Source organism: Eptatretus burgeri, chromosome 8 (assembly GCF_056783735.1).
Source record: "Eptatretus burgeri isolate ZD-2024b chromosome 8, Ebu_testis_v1, whole genome shotgun sequence".
In the NCBI taxonomy this organism is placed as follows: Eukaryota; Metazoa; Chordata; class Myxini; order Myxiniformes; family Myxinidae; genus Eptatretus; species Eptatretus burgeri.
Genome location: NC_140968.1, coordinates 43,628,729 through 43,647,446, shown reverse-complemented (window position 1 = coordinate 43,647,446; position 18,718 = coordinate 43,628,729). Strand labels below are relative to the sequence as shown.

At 40.8% G+C, this 18,718-nt stretch overlaps 1 protein-coding gene across 3 annotated transcripts in view; it reads right to left on the bottom strand.

Moving 5' to 3' along the window:
* The window catches only part of LOC147021623 (uncharacterized), a 210,325-nt gene that overhangs the window by 107,434 nt on the left and 84,173 nt on the right, over positions 1–18,718 (bottom strand). Inside the window, exon 1 of one of the 3 annotated variants that reach the window (XM_085893748.1) lies at positions 4,346–4,434. The exons of the other annotated variants lie outside the window; for them this stretch is intronic. The gene's annotated coding sequence lies outside the window, so the exon portion shown is untranslated. Of the gene's footprint in view, positions 1–4,345; positions 4,435–18,718 lie in introns of those variants that run through there. 3 annotated transcript variants of the gene reach the window in all.

Here is an 18,718-nt window from a genome sequence, read left to right as displayed (position 1 = left end):
ATGGATGTACATGATTAATTTATCATGTCAGTTGTCAGAGATGCTCTCCAGTCAGACTTGATATGTTCCTGTCAGAGATGATTTTACAACAGAAAACGCCATCTCACAAATAGCTGAATATATTGGTGGTGTCAAAATGAGGCCAATCAACTCTAACAAGTTTTTGAAGAAAGGCACATCTCTGATATCGATGTCGAGGCTCAACATTGATGGTGAGATGTTACACTCACCGTGGCTGCTTTTGCTTTCCGTGTTCAATCACAGTGGACATTGCTCATGGTATTTCCTTGCAACTTCTGGCTTTTTAAGCTGCTAATTGGCTTGACCCAAAACTTTTATCTTAAATATGCACGACGTGTTTTTAGCAGGAATATTAACTTGTCCACTGAACGGACTGGCGCACACACACTTTTGGACTGTCCAAACAGAAATTTCACATCTCGTGGACAATCGTACAACCGTTAATGTCAAGCCTAAGATTTAGTGTGAACAGCATCATAACATGTTGTCATAACATAGGTAATGACTGGGTGTGTTTGCGGATTGATAAAGGACAAAGATGGAAATCGTAAAGAAATCCGGTTTCGTTTGATGTCATACGAGAGAATGTATTCCTGGATGTCGAATGGCACACAAACCACCTGAAGCAGTTTTATGTGTGTTGATGATGCCTCTCTCAGGGTCACTGAGCAAGAAAAGGTCCAAAAATTGAAGCAGCCATTTGTGAAATGAGGGGCAATGGTCGTTTTTTTTATCAGATCTCATCAGCCAGTGATGTGTGGGGTTCTGGAAGCTTCTTCTTTCACGATTTATCACGAGGTTGAAATTTTTCACTAGCTTGAGCGAATGAATAACAATAGGAAATTGCAAATACAATGAAAGAAAATAACTTCTTGTTGAAGTCTTTCGACATTTGGTTGTTCATGAATGTTCTTCAGAATGAGTGAAACATTGGAGTAATAATGGAACACCCAGAAATACATTATTAATGCCATTGAATCTGAACGTTATTTGAAAATGTTCTTTTTTCAATCCTGTGTAACTTATATCCATCCCCCAGACGTCTGATATTATTGAGTGCAATACAGCCCCCAGCCAATGTGACAGCAATGATGGAAATGGCTCAAATTCATTTCCTGCAGTCAATGTTTCATTATTTCTCGAGGTGTTTTTTTTTTTTCTATCCAGGGAAGGAACTCAGCTTATGGAAGAGCGAAATGACAAAGGGCAGCAGTGTTACATACTATTAAAAGGTATGGATTTGGGGTGGAGGTGGGGGGGGGGGTATTGGGGTAATCAATATTGGGGTAATCCATCAGCCTGGACTTTGGAAGGATAAGCAGGCAATCATTCCTTGGGGAAGGCAGAGATAAGACAGAGCAGGAGCAATTCCAGATGTAAGCTTGTACAAAATAGAGAGCCAACCAACTTGCTCCAAAGTGGGAGAGTGACAATCTTTGGAAATACACCTCTTGTCATGAGATTCCTATGGTCTGGAAGGCCATGTTTTCAACCACCTCAAGAGGAGCAAAGTGTGAAGTAGGAGTACCAATCCAAAGCAGGGAGCCATACTCCATGGAGCACCTGTATGAAAGCCTCTTGCACCTTGATGAGGTCGGTATGACTCAGGAATGCCTTAGTTTTGCAGAGAATACCCAGACAGCATCGAGCCTTTGATGCTAGTTACCTTTGCCACCAAAGATGAAAGAGGTTATGCTTTCACCCCTTTCTGTCTGTTTGTTTGTTTGTTTGTCTGTTTGTTTGTCTGTTTGTTTATTTGTGTGCAGGATATCTTAAGAAGTTGTAGATAGATCTGGATGAAATTTTGTGGAAAGGTTTAGTGTGTGACGAGGACGAACTGGTTACATTTTGGTGAACATCTGGATCCGGATGCGACTACTAGAATTTTTAAAGTGATTCTTCACCTTTGAGATCGTACAAAACCGTTATATAGCACAATATCTCAAAACGTTGTGGATAGATTCGGACAAAACTTCATTGACAGGTTGGGTGTGTGGCAAGAACGAATTGATTCGATTTTGGTGAAGATTCAAATCCGGATCTGGACACGAGAATTATTTAATTTTTAAAGTGATTCTTCACCATTGAGAGATAGGGCCAAAAACGATGTAGTACTGTAGAGCATGATATTTCAAAAATGTATAAGACCTGATATGTTCTCGTGGATCAGGCATTATGTGGCGGAGGTATGCGCTCCACCGAGCGCCCTTCTTGTTTGGTGATATGATCCTCCCATGAAAGGTTATGGAGATAGTAAGGCCAAAGGGTTTCCAGAACTGCACCATCCATTTGGACCAGTGGCTGTCCAGAAAAGCGAATTGGAAAGTTGTCACCATTTCATGGCCATTTTCATTGTGATTTCAGAAGCATTGGCTTTCAAAACTAGAGAGTTCATTGGACACATTACCCCACGCTGTCTTGAGAAACAAGAACATGAGCAGGGTCTATGGGCAAAAAAAATTGATTGGTCGTAATGACGTAAAATGTCGTAATATTTTGTCCAAGTACTGCTAAACGGAAGGGTTTTGAAAGTATGAAAAAGGAGATTTGTGTTCTGCAGAGTTCAAGTATGTCATTCAATTGAAATAAAATGATGATTTTAAAGGTCATAGAAGAAAAAAATTCCAAAAGTTTCCCACCGTTTATGCAGTGTCTAATACATCTCATTTAACAGTTACATTAGTTCTTCATTTTCCAATTCATGGTCTGATTCGTGTTCAAAATATAACATTCAATTGAAATCAAGTTGTTCCTCGATCATAAACTGACATTTGCAGATAGAAGGACAGACAGACAGACAGAAGTGAACCGATTGCTTGAACCTGCTTTTCGCTTCACCTGCGCAGGGTAAAAATGTTATCATGTAACATGTCTCAAAACAATATATAAACTACTACTCATCGAAAAACTTATCACACAACAATATTTTCTCGTATGTCCTCTTTTGGCTTAGCGGTTAACAACTACTCTTTCGTATGCTAACACAGCACTGAACTTTCCAATAGATTAAAACGACTAGTCAGAGGTGTGTTAACACAGCACTGAACTTGCCAATAGATTAAAACAACGAGTCAGAGGTGTGTTAACACAGCACTGAACTTGCCAATAGATTAAAACAACTAGTCAGGCATATGTTAACACAGCACTGAACTTGCCAATAGATTAAAACAACTAGTCAGACATATGTTAACACAGCACTGAACTTGCCAATAGATTAAAACAACTAGTCAGACATATGTTAACACAGCACTGAACTTTCCAATAGATTAAAACGACTAGTCAGAGGTGTGTTAACACAGCACTGAACTTGCCAATAGATTAAAACAACTAGTCAGACATATGTTAACACAGCACTGAACTTGCCAATAGATTAAAACAACTAGTCAGACATATGTTAACACAGCACTGAACTTGCCAATAGATTAAAACAACTAGTCAGACATATGCTAACACAGCACTGAACTTGGCAATGGATTAAAACAACTAGTCAGACATATGTTAACACAGCACTGAACTTGCCAATAGATTAAAACAACTAGTCAGACATATGTTAACACAGCACTGAACTTGCCAATCGATTAAAACAACTAGTCAGACATATGTTAACACAGGGAGCTACAGTTAGCAGATAAAACAAGTTTTCTTTAATATCATAAAACGATACCAAATAGGATTAGTGAAATACAATATGAATGGTAAAAAATATTATTAACGAGATATTTATATAAATACGTTATTAAAAAAAAAGAAATGGAAACCATTTAAACCCATTTCATTGGTTACTCAGAGACAAGGAAGCAGTTAAAAGAAAACCGTTTATATATAACCGTTTGGATATTTGAACAACAGTTTGATCCCCTGGTAAGTGGGGTGGTCGTGTTTGTTGGTGGATGTTGTATGTAAGGTAAGATGTGCATGATTTATTCTATTATCATATAATAGTATGTATGATGGTAGTTGTAACCATATGAAAATACATTAAATCTTCTTGCGAGTAAAGTTTGATTAGTGATGTTACATTGATGTGTTGACTGACTGCCTGGATGCACTGGAGGTTGTGGATCTACTGATGTAAGTAATCTACTGATGTGGATCCGTGACCAAGGTTGTGGATCCATCGTTTGTAGAAGTTCTAGGATGAAAGAATCGAAATCTCGAGTTAGAACATTACCCAGCTGATGAACCATGCGGTCAGAAAACCATTCATTCGCTTACAGGTTAAGGTTCTTACTTTTGGTGCGGGAAATATGTTTTGAAGTTATATTAACATCATTTTTAGAAATAATTTAAATGATATTATGTGCATGTGTATGCTGCGGCTCACTCATATTAGCAGGAAATGGAAGGAACTCGACTCCTCTCATTCACTGATTTCTTGTATTTCCTATATTTCTGTGAGTCCGATTTGAACCTAGGAACAACAATAATGGTAAACCATTTTGAAATTGCCACTCTTTCGTTTAAATGCTAAAATTATGTTCAAATACAATTTGAATTACAGGTTTTGCACTCACAACAGCAGGTTGAAAGTGCCCATGCTCACAGAAGTGAGTCACTGAAAATTCACACACAGCACATGCTCAAAAGGTCTCGTTAGCATTCATACATAATTTTGAAAGTCCTGGATTTGTGAGTGAGAGATTTGAATCATTGACCACCTAATTTATTAAACTCGTAGAATTGGAATGAAATTCTTTAAAAAGTTATTTATCTCATTTTGCATTCATTCTGAAGATCAGGTACATTTCTCGGGACCAGGTGGTACAAGAGTTGTGCACACTTTCTTTTGAACTCTCTAGCCTGGGTTCAAATCTTGGCCAAACTTTCAACTGTCATCCTGGTGTTTCCCATACAGGGCGATTCATCAAAGTGTGCACCCATCCGTTGGAAAGACAGTAAGATGGAGGACCTATCTGCCATCACTGGTCGTTAGTGAACGGTAGGCAAGTGATCCCCAGTATCGAAGCAAAATTGCATGTCCCTCCTTGCCACCTTCAGTCGAACATCAGGCGTGGCTAGCAGGTTTGTGAAAGACAGACCAAAAACGGTCCTCATCTGACTTCTCAAGAAGGTGGACATAACTTTGGCCTTTGAAGAAGTCATAAGTCAAACAACTTGTTAAATTTACCATTAATTTCTGTGAAGGCAGCCATGTCTTGCCCTTATAGGTTCCGAATTGACTGTGAAATGTGTGCAAGCGTTTACACCTCATCTGTTGCTGCCTCTGACTTCACATCTTAATGGCATGCAAAATGAAACATATCATGAGAATAATTGCCAATCATTTCCCAAATGAGTGCAAAACTTTATGTCGAGCAAAAAGACATTTCACTGGGGAAGCGCTTGTCGTCACGTCGAGAATGTTTGTGCATGGCAGACTGAACACTCCAAGGGTCAATTTTATCTTGTGTGGTACTGGAAACAAATAAAAACAAGACAAATAATGGCTTTGGGAAATATATGAACAGCGGAAGGGGAGGAAGAAGACAATAGATGACCAATAGAAGAGATATCTGAGAATCATTTCTACATCAGTATAAGAGAGGGATGAAGCATGGAGAATGATTCTGAGCTTCCTCGTTGTTGCAGAAATATCCAACACGTGCTTTGCTCTTTCTGTCTAAACTGTGCTTATCGCCCTTGCACACATTTGGTAACACATCAAGAGCTTTTCTTAAAATATATCGTACTCTAGTGAATTACTGCAGCAAAGTGATGCAAGAAGGGCTGTATCAACTGCTCCAGGCCTAAAATAAAAGCCACAAAATAACATTAAGGAAACATCTTTCCACATATTAAGCACACCAAAGTTACCTTTGCCTCAAGTTGAAACAACAAACTTCTTGTTAGAGTTGGTAGGTTTTATTAGTCCAAATAACTCGATGTTGATCGGGTGACTCAACTTGCATATATATATATATATATATATATATATATATATATATATATATATATATATATATATATGTATACATATCCCTATGTCGTAAGAGGCGACCAGGGTTGCGTCAGGAAGGGCATCCGGCGTAAAACATGTGCCAAATCACTATGCGGATCATACGGATGATCCGCTGTGGCCATCATGAAAGAAGAAGAACATATATATATATATATATATATATATATATATATATATATATATATATATATATATATATATATATATAGATATCTTTATAATATATATATATATATATATATATATATATATATATATATCTTCTTCTTCTTCTTCTTCTTCCTTCGGCTGCTCCCGTTAGGGGTCGCCACAGCGGATCATCCTTATGATCCGCATCGTGATTTGGCACATGTTTTACGCCGGATGCCCTTCCTGACGCAACCCTGGTCGCCTCTTACAACACAGGGATATGTATACACACACATATATATATATATATATATATATATATATATATATATATATATATATATATATATATATATATATATATATACATATATATATACATACATATACATATATATATATATATATATATATATATATATATATATATATATATATATATATATATATATATATATATATATATACATATATATATATATATATATATATATATATATACATATATATACATATACATATACATATATATATATATATATATATATATATATATATATATATATATATATACATATACATATACATATACATATATATATATATATATATATATATATATATATATATATACATATATATATATACATATATATATATATATATATATATATATATATATATATATATATATATATATATATATATATATATATATACACATATATATCACACCAACAGTGAAAAGTTTTCGAACACACCCATTTTTCCAGTTTTTACTGAAATTTAAGCAGTTTAATGTTTCAATGTACTCTGAAATTAAAGCATAGAACAAATAAACAATTGCAGATAAAAAAGGAATCATGGAATAGTTTTGTTGAACAAAATTTAATCTAAATTTTTGACTCATCAAAGTAGCCACCTTTTGCAGATATAGCAGCCGAACATACTCGTGGCATTCTTTCCACAATGGAAATATCAAAAATCAAATATTGTTCGGAAAGTTCTTCCCAACACTGTTGCAGAAGTTCCCACAAATGTGTTGCACTTGTAGGTTGCTTTGCTTTCACCCTTCTGTCCAGTTCATCCCAAACCAGCTCGATGGTGTTTAAGTCTGGAGACTGTGCTGGCCATTCCATGATTTAAAGCCGACTTCCTAGTTCTTTTCTTCGAAGGTAGTTCTGACATAGCCTGGAGGTATGTTTTGGGTCGTTATCTTGCTGTAGGATGAACCCCTGACCAACTCGGCATAGACCAGGGGGTATTGCATGGCACTGCAAAATGCTATGCTAGCCCTTTTGGTTCAGGGTGCTACTTACTCTGTGCAAGTCGCCGACTCTGGATCCAGAAAAAGAGCCCCAGATCATCACGCTTCCTCCTCCATGTTTGACAGTTGGTGTCACACACTGACGAACCATCCTTTCGCCTACTCCACGGCGTACAAAAACCCTGCGTAATGAACCGAAGATTTCAAATTTTGATTCATCGGTCCATAAGACCTTCTTCCAGTTTTCAGTAGTCCACTAGCGGTGCTTCATGCCCCAGGGAAGCCTCTTTTTCTTATTTTGCCATCTTAGCAATGGCTTTCTTACTGCCACTCAACCTGTCAAACTTGCAGCTCGAAGTCTTCTCTTCACAGTTGAAACTGAGACTTCCTCACTTCGACCAGTGTTAAGCTGTGCTTTAAGCTGTTGTCCTGTGAGCCGCCTATCACGCAAGCTGTTGACTCTCAGAAACTTGTCTTCTGATTGTGTTGTGGCTTTGGATCTGCCATACCTCTTTCTGTCAGTTTCTTCCAGTTTCCAAGTGCCTTTTGATGGTGGAGGAAACTGTACTCACTGACGCCTTAATCGCTTTGCAATTTCTCTAAAGGAAAGACCCACACTTTTTAGGGTTATCATGGTCTGTCTTTCTTCCTTTGTTAATTGTCTTTTTTCTCACCATGATGATAGCAATATACCACTTCCTGCAGTGCAATATTGTCCGAATAATGCTTCAGAGGGTGCAGCAACATAGTCTGTTCCAACACTGCTGTTATACAGACAGAGGGTTTGTAACAAATCAACAAAACTTGGGAACCCTGTAGGAATTGTTTGCATCAACTTTCAAGGCTTAATTTACTTCCATTGCTGCAGAACAGCTGCAGTTGCTAACCCATTACTTGTTCACTGAAAAGGGCCTTTTTTAACAAGTCTGAAATTTACATTATTTTTCAGTTTTTGGAAATGTAAGCTTTGTTTTTTAACCTCTGGCAGTTTAGTGCTTAGTTTTGTTCCATTTCAGGTTATTCACTGAACTTGAACTGCTTAAATTTCAGTAAAAACTCGAAAAATGGGGGTGTTCTAAAACTTTTGACCGGTAGTGTATGTATATTTGTAAATGTACAATAGTGTTTGTGTGTGTGTGTGTGTGTGTGTGTGTGTCCTCCATAACTCCAAAGCCATGAAGTCTATCAGCCTGAAACTTTGCATGAATACCACGCGAAATCCAAGGGAGTGCATGAATGAAAATTGGGAGCTTGAGTTAATTAAAACACCCCTTTTAAAGATAATCAACGGCCTTATTTAATTATCCTTGGTCATCCCTCTGTCAGCTTGCTGTGGTCTTAATTCATCATTTTGTTTGGCCTATTCAAACATGCCTTGATTTGGAAACACAATCTCGGAATAATTAATGTATATATTCGAAATATTATCTCATTTGATAATCGGATCTCGTGGGTTAAACAATTGTCAATACAGTATCTGGAGTGAAAGCTGAAAACTTTAATAAATTTGTGATTTTTATAACTAACTGTGTTGTTGTGAATCTGGGGTTCGAGGCATGCCATGAGGGTAAGCACTCGGGTCCCTCCCGAATGCCCGGTCCTGAGGCCGCTGGGCACAGATAACTCCTTGCACCAATAGGTTTCCAAGTAACCATGAATGCCGATTGGTACTGCCAATCCTGGCAGGCTTACACTACTCCGTGTGATACCTTACCTGTGGATGGCCATACCAAGGGGAGTCTCGTGCCCTCGATACATACTTGCATTAACTTACTGTATCAGGTGCAGCCGAGCAGAGCTGCCAACTACACACCAGCTATTAAGAGCCCATTCATGGGGTAGAACTTTCCAGCTAACTATGTGTGAATCATGCTGGACCAATGGATGAAAAGACAGACTGAGCTGGGGACATTTATAATACAAGCAATTTATTTATAAAGCGAGGGGGAGGAAAGGCATGTGAACAATAATAAAAGGTTTTATTACAAGCAATATGTACAGCAGGGAAAACCGAAAATATGTACAGCATATTTTATGTACAGCAGGGATAGAAACATGTTTTCTATCCGAAAACATGGACCATCTTCTCATCCAAACTCTCTCTTCCTCTTATGTGGTGACTTCAATTGTCATCACGCCAGTTGGCAAGGTGTGGATACCTCTCTCACCTGCCATGGCACCTCAGCAAAAGCTTTCTGTGACTCATTGGGACTGACTCAATCGGTCAACTTCCCGACCCGGATCTCAACCAATGGTACTCCATCTCTTCTGGATCTGATTTTGACAAATTTCCCTGACAATATCTGCTGCTCTTCCTTTGCTTCAATTGGTTCTTCTGACCACGTCCTTGTTAAAGTGGACATCTCTCTGGCTGTTATCAGAGAACCACCTCACCGCCGTCGAGTCTGGCATTTCACTCAAGCCGACTGGCAGGGTCTCCAAGCAGCCATCAAACTTACAGACTGGTCTCCTATCACTACTTTCTCAAACATCAACTCATCCTGGGAATTCTTTCAAAGAAACTTGCTCTCCCTCATGCACAGATTTATCCCCTCTCGTGTTCAATTGTCTTACCCTTCCTCCCGCCCTTGGTTTACTGAAGCATGTGGCGAGGCAGTTGTCCTGAAACAACTTGCCTTTGCCTCATGGAAAGCAAACCCAACTGAGGGCAATCTCAATTCTTTCCACAAAGCTCGGAACAAGTGTGTATCTACCCTCAGGAGAGCCAGAAAACAACATCTTTCTCATCTCAAGTCTGAACTCTCAAACCTCCCTCCCTCCTCAAAATCCTGGTGGCGTTTAATCAAATCTGTTTCTGGTGTATGTTCCCCCTCCATCCCCTCCCTTACCTCAAATGGCCGCACTGCTGATTCCACACATGATAAAGCTGAATGTCTAAACTCGGTGTTTTCAGCTAAATCTTGTGTCCTAAACGCATCACTATCTCTACCCACTTTACCCAGTCGCACCCAACTGTCCCTGGACTCTATCCTTTTCTCCTGACAAGGTGGAGAGCTTGCTTTCAAACCTCGAGTCAGATTCTGCAACCGGTCCAGACGGCATCAGCCCACGTGTCCTCAAAGCCTGCTCTTCTGCTCTTGCTCACCCTCTCTCTGTTCTATTCACCCTCTCATTTGCCCAAGGTCATCTGCCATCTGCTTGGAAATCTGCTAACATCACTGCCCTGCATAAAAAAGGTGCAAAAACAGATCACTGTAACTACAGACCAATCAGCCTTCTCCCAATCATCAGCAAGGTTATGGAATCCATCATCGCTTCAGACTTGAAATCCTTCCTCTTCTCCAATGGCTTGATTTCCAATCATCAATTTGGTTTCAGACAAGGTCACTCTACCCTGGATATGCTGCTTCTGCTCTCCCATCAATGGATGGAGGTCCTCAATGCCAGACAGGAAATCCGAGCCGTATCCCTGGACATATCACGTGCTTTTGACACAGTCTGGCACCCTGCCCTACTCACCAAACTCTCTTCCCATGGTATTCAAGGCCATCTCCACTCAAGGCTCACAGACTTCCTCTCCTGTCGCAGTCAACGTGTGGCCCTAAATGGAGTTCTTTCATCCCCTCTTCCTGTGCAGGCTGGAGTTCCTCAAGGTAGCGTTCTGGGCCCTGTTCTTTTTCTGGTTTTCATCAATGATCTCTCGGACTCTCTGGAAAATCCTCTATTTCTCTTTGCCGACGACTCCACCCTCTGCCGTACCATCTGTCATCCCTCAGACCGGCAAGCAGCAGCTTCTTCGCTCACTGCAGATCTGGATAAAATCACAAAGTGGTCCAACACGTGGAACATGTCTTTCAATCCAGACAAATCTCACACTCTCACTATGTCTCTTCGAAAGGACCTTTAGAAACCCCCCCCATCCACTTTCTCAACAATCCTCTGGAAGAAGTCTTTTCTTTCAAGCTTCTGGGTCTCACTATCTGCCATGACCTTTCCTGGGAAAGTCACATTTCCAACCTCGCCTCAAAAGCCAGTCGCCGACTGGGAATCCTCCATCGTGCAAAGTCCTTCCTCGGCCCTCTTGAGCTCCTGACCACTTACAAAGCTTTTGTCCGTAGCCTGATGGAGTCTGCTCTCCCCTCTGGGCTGGTGCTCCTGCCTCCCACCTTTCTCAGCTTCACGCTGTCGAAACCAGGGCATTTAAGATCATCGGCATCTCCCGCAATGAAGCTGAGTCTTTGGGCCTCTCACTCAATCACCGCAGGTTGGTCGGTGGTCTTTCTGTCTTCTACCGACTCCTCTCCAGTCTTGCCCCCCCTGCTCTCTCTGCGATTTGTCCCCACCACATTTCCACAGGGCGCTCAAGGTCCGCCAACAACCCCCTTCTGGTAAAACTACCAAAATCACGAATCACTGCTCAGCTTCACTCTTTCATTCCTCTTTTTTCCTGCCTTTGGAATAAACTTCCTCACTCTATTCTTTCCCATTCTTCCCTCCAGGCTTTCAAAACAGCTGTTCACCACCACCTCTTGTCTTCCCCCATCCAAATCCTCGATCTTTTCTACCCCCGATAATCCACCCAAGCCCACTTCCTTCAATTCCCCTGCTTTCCTTCCTGAAAGTCCCTGTAATGTCCATCTTCTCTTCGCCATGTTCCCCGTCCCATCCCCATCCCTCTCCCTTCCACAGTTCACCTAATGTGTCTGTTCCCCACTGTTTTGTCCCTTCCACTCCCGCCCCTCTTGTCTCATGCCTCCTTGCTGTGAGTTGTGTGTTAGCTCTCATATGAGCCTCGACCAAGGTATACAAAAAAAACAAAAAAAAAAACAAGGATTCTGAGGGTGCGGCAAAATAAATGCAATTTTTCACAAAAAAAGATACAGTGCAGAGCTTACCAAATACAAACTTCGACAATCTTATCTTGCACAAACATTACAGGTGCCATTGGACACACACCCAAGGAAATCAGAGAGCAAAGGAAGATGAGAGAAAGGTGTGAACAACCTCTTTGTACCTGGTGCGGTCGACGGAACAACACAACCAATTTGATTAGGGTGGGGGAGAAGGGAGGAAAACTGGGGGTGTCTATGGTGCATGAGTGAGGAGGTGCAAAATGAGGTGTATTGAAGTGCAAATATAATGCAGAAGAGGAAGAGTGAAGAGGTGCATCTCTCTGCAGTTGCTCTTTTAGTTTTTTTTCTGCATCCACAGCAGAGACAGAAGATGAGAGAGACAGAATGTGTGAGAAGACAGCTTAAAGTGGCGTGTGAGAAAGTCTGTACGTGTGTTCATTGAGTCTATTATCGGTCTGGTGTCCCACCCAATAAGCGCTCCACCTTTCCCCTCACACCGCTGTGCAAGTCTGGATCATCCTTGCACAATAGTCATCTCGCACCTGGGTTAAGACCCTCTGACCTCTCATGGATGACTGCGGCATTGAGGCTGACTGGCTGGAGGACTCACCGAGACTCTTGATCGCAGACTGCATGTTGTAGACTGCATGTTATAGACTGCATGCTCAATGATCCTGTCACAGTTATTTTACAGAGGCTGTGCGAAGGAGCCAGGAATCACATCAAAATGCTCTGTAGGCATTTCCCAGCACTCCCATTGGCGTGCAGATGCCTCCCTGAGAAGTAATCCCACCCTGTGAGGCTCCAAAGAAAAAAATGACCTCTTCCCCCCCCCCCCCCCGAACCTGGCCATGCAATGGAGCTCTGAGATTAACATGGAGTGCGGGTTTTTTGGGAGGGCTCTGCTCCATGAACGTGTGCTGGGCTCCAAATGAGGGTCACTATCCAGCGGAACGCCAGTGCTACTCAGATGACGTTGACTGGACCAAAGCCCATACTTGCACTCCGAGTTACATGTCAATCTGTTGCAACCTCAAGCATCCGTCATGGTGGGTAAAGTCCTATGTTCCCTGACATCCCTGAAGGACAGTGTTGAGTGTCCGGAGTGCCGATCACAGTCGCAGTGCTTCACCGTGGCTGTGGCGAGGTGGGTGAAGTGCTGTGATGTTTGTGGTGAGAAGGTTGAAGCATTTGGAGTGATTGAAGAATTTGTGGTGAGGAGGTTGAAGCGTAGGTTGTGGTTGTGGTAAGGAGGTTGAGCGTAGGTTATTGTGGGGATTTTTGAGACCAATTGTCCATTGGGACCAAGCAGTCTCCTGCGCTATTGGGCACAATCCTGGATTGGTCGCCACTCCGACACAGGATACTCGAATGGCTCAATCATCCCAGCAAGCTGGTACTCATTTTGCCGACCTCTGAAGGATGACAGGCTGAGTCAACCCCACCTGGTATTAATTCAACAGCTGAGAGGGATTTGAATTCAGGACCCGAGGTTCCCAAGCCTGTCATAATATAATATAATATAATATACACCCGAAATATGCCACATGATATGACAAACACCCGAGATATGGTTCGCCTTGCCTACAAAATACGAGGATGACAGTTTATAACTGGGCTAAGATTCCAAAAGTATATGATTGAAAGATATTCCCTCTATCCCTCACCCATTCTTGAGCTTAATAGACTTGTGCCATTCTCCCCTCTTGCTCATGATTTGTGCCTTCAAGTGTGACTCTTGCAAACCACAAATTCCACAGATTTGTTCAGCTGATGTATATTTGCCCAAACTATGCTGTTTTGTGAGGTGGCTTAATGATGAAATTGTTACATGGTCGACAAAAGCATCATGTTTTTTTTAACCAAAGCACCACATGGACTTAGATTATTAAAAGGTCATATTCCAAAATACTGGATAACTGGAGGGGGTCTTATATGGTGTCATATGATGTCATTATCTGGTAATTACCTTGTAATACAAACAAAATAGTTCAATTTGATTACAATATGCGATGGTGAGATGTTAAATCACTAAGATAATGTTGTTAAGGTCGAGGAATTAAATGTTGATATCAAGTTTTCAATTAAACCGTTCCACTAGGTGTTGTGATGTCATTATGATGTCATCATCTCTTAATTGTACATGATGGCATACACATGCACCTGAGTTTATTTTGCGATCTGATCAAAGATGGCCGACTCGTAGGTTGGCAGCTATTTTAGTTGTAAAAAAAAGAACAACCTGACATTGAACACATTCTCAACCATTTCTCGGTATTTCCCTATCTTGTTTAAACTTGCCACACAGATAAGGAAGTATGGCTTACATATGCACAACATTCTTTTTCGAGATCAGATCAAAGATGGCCGACTGACGGCCATTTTGTTACTTATGCAATCTTTCCCAATCGTACGCAATCTTCCATGTCACATGACCACTCATGTCAGTCACGCATACACATAAATTTTGTAAATATGGGCGAGCCCTTTAACTCCATTCAGCAAAATTATTAAAACCATGAAGGCTATGACATTTTATGCCTTTTCTCTTTGTTTTTCCTTCCTTCCTTCCTTCCTTCCATTTGAGTGCTGTTTCATCTGGACGAAGATTACTGCACTGCAGGTTATTTCTCCATATTACGCACATATGAGCCAAATTAGAACAGTCTCCTTTTCATTAAAGGTTCCATGAGCAACCGGATTGTGTGATATTTCAATGTCAATACCATCAAAAATAAAAAGAAGTCGAAGAAATAGCATTTTAGACCTTTTTAAGACTCTTTTTAAAACCCTTTAGACTCCTCAGACCTTTTTGACACGTTTGACAATTAGATTGCTTTCACCCTTCAGACCCATTAAGACACCTTAGACCCTGATTACTATTGGATGTGGGAGGTGCAGACGATCATTACATTTGGGAGTGTAAATCTTCCTGCTCTTCCATTATTCTTGACCTAGCATGTAATTGTGCTCACCTCGTACTTAAAGCTTCAACCGATCACAGAGATATGCAAAAAAAAACTATTAAATGATGTGCATAGTAACTTATCAAGACCACTTTATGCTTTTTTTCGTCACTCAAAAGTATTTCCTGTAACACTGCACTGAATGGACCATGAACATAAATGCAAGCAATTAAAATCAATTGCACAGGTTTCACCACATCGTACCAATACATTAGACCTTTCAATCCCAGAGACTGTTTACAGTGCTTAAGACCCTTTTGACCTACAAACCACTGAGACCCATAAGACCCCTTTCATTTCCCATCACAGGTCATTAGTCGACAATAGTGCAATCAACGAAGTATCTGGAATTTGAACCATAGCTCATGATATTTGAACCATGGATCATCACGAGCTATCTGCTCAGATGGGAACACCACACAGAGTAACCCATACTTTACTGTTCTTGTGGACTACTTTACATTTCTCTTTTATCTTGTTCCCTTTCTTTTCTTTGTCACTACATCCCACTTCCTGACTGTGTTTGGAATATCCTACTGATATACGTGGTTCCTAAGGGGTGTATTTGCATGCAGATAACATAGTTACAAACAAATATATTGTTACACCTTTTAACAATATCGTTAACATCCTCTGTGACCTCTCCTGTCATTCTAAATCATTCCTTGGAAAAATCAGAACGACTCACAGCCGACAAGACATTTTTTCCATAAATCAATGGATCCCACCTATGGGCAGGCAACCCAGCATCACATGTGTCTCTCCTTTATTCTGTGGAATCTAAAGCTCTCAACATTATTGGAATCTCTGGTTATGAAGCCAGAGCACAAGGTCTGTTGTTGTCACATTGCTTACAGCCATTACACGTTGGTGGCCTCTCTGGTTGTTGTTTTTTTCATTACCCTCCTCGCATGGTCTCAGACCCCCAACCCTCCCAATCTCCTCTAGGATGCATGCATTCTTTCAGTAACCTCCTCCTGATTTAAACTCCCCCAAAAACAGGCATTCCACACACCTCCACTCTTTTGTTCCACTTATTTCTGCTGTTTGTGTAACTGTTTTTGGGAGACAGTTCAATGACATGCTTCCCTGTCGGCTTTCAACCAAACACTGAAATATCCTCCCCATTCCTATCTGTGAGTGTTTCTACCTACATTAGCCCTGTGTAACCCAACACTCTTGCTATACAGGTGACATTCCCTCCCCTTCCTTCTCCCACTTTCTCTTTCTCCTCTTTTCCTGTTCATTCTTCCCCTCGCTTGTAAAGGCCCTGTCAGTGTCACACCTTGACGTTTTAGCCAGCGTATGGCAAGGTATCAAAATGTATGTAAAACGCCGGCGCACGTTGAACTATTGATGTTTTTTTTTCAGTTTTGGACGTATTCATAACGAGTTGAACGTATGCGTAATGTATTAGTAACGTACACAGAACGTTTCGATAACATATAGATAACTTACATCAACGAATGCTGAGCGTGTTGTCGGCGTTCACAACCTATGCCCAATGATAGTCTAACTTATGCATAGCGTGCAGCAGCGTATCGCCGACGATCACGTGGCGTAGCCTATTAAAAGGCTGCGGCTCGACGATTCAAATCATAACCACACTCGACATCGAAGTGTCAAGCCGCTGTCACACCTTGACGTTTTAGCCACCGTATGCCGACGTATGAAAAATTTGTCGAATACGCTGGCACATGTCGAATACATTATGGGTAAGTTTTGTATACGTTAAGAGCACGCTGAAGCATGCTGGCATACGTCGTAGAACGCCAGCGTAGTACGCTGGCATACGTCAGCATGTTGAAAATTTTTTGACATATGCCAGCGTATGACACACGTTCCGCATACACTGGCCATAAGTTGTAGGCACATTACGCGATAGTTGACACACGTCGACACACGTTACTTGTAAGTTACTCATAAGTCAAAACACGTCGAGGTAATGTTTAGCGTCTGTGTTCCAGACTCCCTCGTTTTTTTTTTTTGGTTTTTTTTTTTCTTCAGCATCACGGTGATGTTGACACTGATTTCTAGTGCGGTTATGATTTAAATTGTTGAGTGGCAGCCTATTAATTATATTATATTATAACCGCACAAGAAATCGAAGTGTCAACATCACCGTCATGCCGAAGAAAAAAAAACCCCCCCAAAAAACCAGGGAGTCTGGAACACTGACACTAAACATTACCTCGACGTGTTTCGACTTATTAGTAACTTACAAATAACGTGTGTCAACGATCGCGTAACGTGCCTACAACACGTTACTCATAGGTTATAAATAAGTTTCGGGTACGCTAAACATTACCTCGACGTGTTTCGACTTATGAGTAACTTACAAGTACCGTGTGTCGACGTGTGTCAACGATCGCATAACGTGCCGACAACTTATGGCCAGCGTATGCGGAACATGTGAGTCATACGCTGGCATACGTCGAAAAATTTCAAGCATGTTAAAATTTGTCGACGAGCTCGGCATACTACGACATATGCCAGCGTGCTCTTAACGTATACAAAACTTACCCATAACGTATTCGACGTTTTTAGACAAATTTTTATTTAGACAAATTTAGACAAAAATAGACAAATTTTTCATACGTTGGCATACGCTGGCTGAATCGTCAAGGTGTGACAGGGCCTTTATATCTGAATGGAGCCCGTCAGTATGTTGCAAATTTTACCCTCAATCTTACAGCTCTTCCGTGAACCTCGACTTTGTATTCCAAAAATAAAAATGAAAACACGAACAAAGGGATTGCTCAAACAGGTTAAAATTGTTCTAAAAGGACGATGTATACAAATGAGATTTATGTCATTATCAGTCATTTTTATTCATCAAACCATTGAAATGGATTTCCCTATTACTATGCAAAAAGGGAGACATTTTTGATTCCTCCCTCCCTCGCTGCATGTCATTTTCTCATTTCTCTCAATTGTCCTTCATTCTCTCAATTTTTTACCCACCACCTCAACAGTTATTTATTTATTTATTTATTTCCCTTTTCCCCGCGTACGCACCTCGCTCGGCTCACCTCGTACCTATATTAGCTTCATCCGATCACAGCGGTACACACAAAACTATTAAATGCTGTGCATAGCGGCTTATCAAAACCACTTTATGCTTTTTTGCTTCACTCAAAAAGTGTTTCCTGTAACATTGCAGCGAATGGACCATGAATGCAAACAATTAAAATCGATTGCACAGGTATGACCACGACATCGTACCAGAATTGGATGCGTAATTGGTCTCTGCTTTTCTCATTACCAAAAGCCTGCTTCCCCAAGACGAATAGCCATTGTAAATTTAAATTGGTGATGAAAAATCCTTCTGTTATGCGGAATGAGAATCCAGCTTGAAAAGCAATAAATTCCCTCAAATCGAATTTCTTGGTCAGTCGCTGTGTACTTCAACGGGCCAGCCCGTCGTGACGAGTGACAAAAACCAGTTTTTACGCTCCTTCGCCGTACTTCTACTCTCACCTCATTGCGAACAACACCGGGTGTCATAAACGAGGCCAGGCAGGTAAAGTAATTCATGCTATTGTATTCCGATGCTTGTACG